This window comes from Rattus rattus, chromosome 2 (genome assembly GCF_011064425.1).
Source record: "Rattus rattus isolate New Zealand chromosome 2, Rrattus_CSIRO_v1, whole genome shotgun sequence".
Lineage (NCBI taxonomy): Eukaryota > Metazoa > Chordata > Mammalia > Rodentia > Muridae > Rattus > Rattus rattus.
In genome coordinates this window covers 57,425,071-57,430,179 of record NC_046155.1, presented here as the reverse complement: position 1 = coordinate 57,430,179, position 5,109 = coordinate 57,425,071, and positions in this window count along the sequence as shown.

The following is a 5,109-nucleotide window of genomic DNA, read 5'->3' as shown; positions in this document are numbered from 1 at the left end:
TTGAATAGTAGAATTAGGATGCTGTTAGCATTAGCCATAAGTTGCCCTAAAAAAATCCTGTAGGCCATGTGAAGGCTAGGGACAACTGATAGATGTCACAGAGGCTTATTGGGTTTCTGTGATGGGACAATTGCTCTTCCTTTTCTTCCAACACACACACACACACACACACACACACACACACACACACTCACTCTCACATACACACCTCAAGTTTCATAAAGATACTTTTGTAGGTGAATTTGATTGCAGTGGGTCCAAAACCAAAATAATCTTGAGCTATCTTAGTGTTGTTCTGAATAGGTGTTCTATTGCTTTGCTCTGTGCATGAGCATTTGAATGAGCATTCTTCTTATCAAAGCTATCACCGGATTGCCTTAGAGATCTATGATCACACTGCTTTAACCTCCTTGATGCTGAGGTTATAAAAGTTTGCTATAGCACCGTTCTTAGTAATTTTTGCATCCGTTGCGAGTAAGATTGTTTTCTTACTTCTCATTTGAATAGTTCATTCATAGTGTGTAAAAATGCTAATTTTTAAAAATGTAAATTTTATACCCTGAAGTCTTGCTGATTCTTTATACAGGGCTTCTCTGTTTCTTTCTACTGGCTGCAAGGTCTGGCCAGGGCATCTAGTTTTATACTGGGTAGATGTGATCAAAGCAGAGAGCTCTCACTTATTACAGACCTTGGGGTCAGACCTTTAAACTTTTCCTCAGTCAGTATCATGCTGGCAGGTAATGGCCAGGTGTGAATTTCTCAACACTGATGAAATAGTCTCAGGATACATCACGTGTTAGACCACAAAAAAAGCCTTAAAAATTTAGGAAGAATGAAATCATTCCAACCATCCTTTCTAACCACAATGGCATAAAACCAGCAGGAAATTCGGCAACCTCCCTCACACATGGAAATTAACCAGCACAGCTCATTGAAGAGACTCAAAGGGAAATTAACTTTTTCAGATAGATCATAAAGGAAACACTGCATCATAACACAATTTTATTATATTATTACCTTTGATATAATGCTGTCTCATAGGACACAGAAGAGTAGTTATGAGGGTTGTTTACAGTGTAAATGTCTACATTCAAGAAGTATTGTGGATAACCTAATAATGCACCAAAGAAACTAGAAAGCCAAGAACACATCAAACACTAAATTATTAGAAGGATGAGAGTAGTAAGGATCAAGGAAGAAATAGGTGAGTCGAAGAGTAAAGAAATAAAATCAATAGAGCTTTGTTTACAGTGAGACACATGGATGAGAACAGAGTCTGTTGGGAAGGGAGATGTTTCAGAAGCACTGTAAGAGACAACTATAAAAACAACAGACCAAAAAGCTCATGATCTACAGTGAGCAACGAACTCTGGTCCCATGCTGTGTACCAGGACTGAGCAATAATTTAGAAATCAAACATTTGAGCACCAGTGATCCAGGAAATGGAATTCACAGGAAGCGGAGATGCCCAGTCAAAGAAAGGCCTAGGACCACGGGAATTCAGTGCTGAGACATTAAAACTTACAAACCCTTCAAGAGGAAGGACCGCCTTCTGAGGTGATTGATTACCTTGCCTGGCAACTTAATCTGGAACCACCTAACTGAGAAGTCTGTAGGTAGCAGTTTTCAACCTGTGGGTTGGGACTCCTTTGGCAAACCTCTATCTCCAAAGATATTTACATTATGATTCATAACAGCAGTGAAATTACAGTTATGAAGTAGCTACAGCAATAATCTTATAGTTGGCAGTCACCACAATGTAAGGAACTGTATTAAGTAAAGGTCTCAGCATTAGGAAGGATAAGAACCAGTGCTCTGGGCAGACCTGTAGGGTCATTTCCACAAAGGACTGACTGAGACACTCCTCAAACTAAAGAAGTACCTTCTGGAATGGGTCAAATTACATCGCAGTCCCCCTTACCCCGTAAAAATATATGTCTGAACCATTTTTACATTTCCAAAGTGTCTAACATTACATTCCTATCAAGCAGTGCTTACCAAGAGAATACAGAACAGGGAAAGGGGAACTTAGATTTTAAGAGTAGTGACAGGACCATCCACATAGCATATCTGACTATCTAGCAGGCCGTCTAGAGGACAGACAAGGAGACAGCGAGAAAACCACTGCCATGTGGTCCAGCAAAATGGCTCAGTTGGGAAAGGTGTTTGCTGCCAAACCTGAGAAACTAAGTTTGGTCCCAAGAGTCTACACGGTAGAAAAGAGGACAAAATAATTTGTAAAGCTGACTTACACACATGTACTGTGGCATGTAAATACCTACACATGTATGCATTATCATACACAAGGTTTTGAAGGAAAAAACTTATTTTCCCAGTAGAAATTATCCTGATGTGTCTTAAAATATATAAACATGCCCTAGATATATCAGAATGGTATTTGTGAGATATCACAGAGATTATCCTCACAGTTATGCTGTATGGCTTTAAAAATGGTCTGACTCTCAACCCATGTGGAGATACAGGAAGTCAGCTATGAATATGGTGCTTGCATGATTCCTTGTTTGAATGACTGATGATTTTTATTAATTTTTTTTTAGAACTAAAACATACATCATTGGATACTGGCAAAAAAGAAAGTAAATGTGTTTTTGAAAACCTATTGTGGTAACCTAGAAGAGAAATGATTGCCATATCCAATTTCAGAGATTTTACGTGTTTACTAATATTGGCATTTGAGCAGTGAAGAGGGATGTTTGACTGTGGCAAAACTATGTTCTCAAAAAACTTGCGGATTCGCTTCCTGTCCTAAAACCACCTCTGTGCTCGCTCACACCTGAGCACTCTTCAGATCAAGTCTGTACTCATGCGACCCCAGAACACTGGCCTTCTGTGTGCCAACACAAACAGGTCTGCTGAACTCACTGGGAGGAGTGAGTGCCTCCAGAGCCGGTCTGCTACTGTCCATGAACCCACAGTGAAAGCTCTCTGACCTCCACACCTTCATAAGAAAACAGCCAGACCTCCCACAGAGATGAATTGCATTGGATTTAAAAGTGCATACCTGAGGAAACTTCAATAAAACATAGGCATGCTGATTTCCCTTCTCTAACTTGATAATTGGATAATTGACTGTCATTTTACCTTCGGGGGCTGAAGCCCTTGTGTTTAGTGAGACGACATTCTGAAGACTCAGAGCACTAGCAACCTTTTGTAGCAGCAGAATTTCCTTCTCAGGGAACTTTGGGATCTGAGGTCAACATGTCCTCTTTCCCATGGGCAGCCTTGGTCATGGCCGAGCTAGATAAGGGAGCTAACACGGACTCTCTGAAGGCCGGGCCCCTTGCGGGTTATCTGGCCACACAGGTGTCTCAAGCCCTTTATTTTCCCTCACCTGAAGTTGGGTATCACAAAGCTGTCAGAATCAAGGTGTTATGTAAGAGAAGACTTACCTCCTGTGCAAACAGAGCTATTTGATCAGAACCTTCATGAGACACCAGAACAGCGTAGCTGTGTGCTCAACGTAAGTTGAGTGACTGAGTAAATGCTATGAAGCTACAAGGCCTCTGTCCTGAGCTGCTTTGGGAAAAGCATTCAAGTTTTCAGTCCAGGCTTTTGTTTAAGTGTGCAAGTGGCTATGAAGAGTTATTTGGAGTTATCTGCTGTGGGATGGTGCAGGCAGTTGTTACTAGAGCCAGCATACACAGCACATTGTTTCCCAGGTTCATTCTTTCTTGGTTTGCTCATTTATTCAACAGTGACTTGAGGGCCTGATGTGCAGCAAGCACTCAGACACAAGTTCAGCTGTGTCAATGAGTTCCCTATAATTCTATCCTTCATTTATAATTACAGATAAGTCCCATGTCTTTGTAGCTTAGCACCCAGGGTGATAGATCTTAAGTGAGGAAAGTGCTTTGGGTGGCAACCGAAGGAGAGCTAATGAAGTCACCTGAGGGAGAAGAGCACAGGCCCAGAGACTCAGGACAGGGTTGGGATGAGGCAACATTCCCCTATGGGATTCTCTCCCTGTGCCTTGTTTTAATGTTTCCTTTGCCAAACTTTCTAGGTACACACACACTGCACACACATACATACACACACTGCATGCACACACACACACACACGCACACACACACGCACACATAAATACACTGCACACACACAGACACACACATACTGCACATACACACATAAATACACTGCACGCACACACACTGCACACACACACACAACATACATACACACACATATATACACACATAAATACACTACACACACATACAAAAACCACACACATATACACACATGCACACACAAACACACTACATACATACACACAAACACACATACATACAAACACACACATACACACACATCGACCATACACACACACATACACACACTGCACATACACATACATATACATATACTCACACATATACATACATTGCACACACGTATACTGCACACACATACAAAGACCACATACACACATAAACACATACACACACCACACATACACAAAAAACATACACACACATACATAGACCACACACATACACATTCTACACACACACACACACACACACACACACACACACACACACACACAATCTTTAAAATTTGGGGGCCTGCAGAGATGGCCCTGATGTTAAGAGTATTAGGTACTCTTCCAGAGGACCCAGGTTTGGTCCCCAATACCTGTATGGTGTCTAACAACTGTCTCTATGTTCAGGAGAATCTAGCATCCTCTTCTGGCCTTCACAGACACTGTATGCCCTTGGTATACAGACATATATGCAGGCAAAACACCCAGATGTGTAAAATAAAAGTGAGTAAAGTTTAAAAGAAACTTAGCTTCATTTTAACTAACTTGTCACAAATTGAAAATATCCAGTTGTTTTCTATCAGACATCTTCTTAGGACAAATTCCCAGGCCACTTTTCCCAAAGCTTTCTACTTTTTCTTTCTTTGTCTCAGTCACTGTTCTATTGCTATAAAGGGACACCAAGATCAAGGCAACTCTTCTGTAGAAAGCATTTAGTTTGGGACTTGTTTATGGTTTTAAATGTTGTATCCGTTATCATCATTGTGGGGAGCATGGCAATGCACAGTTAGACATAGCTGCTAAAGAAGTAGCTGAGAGCTACA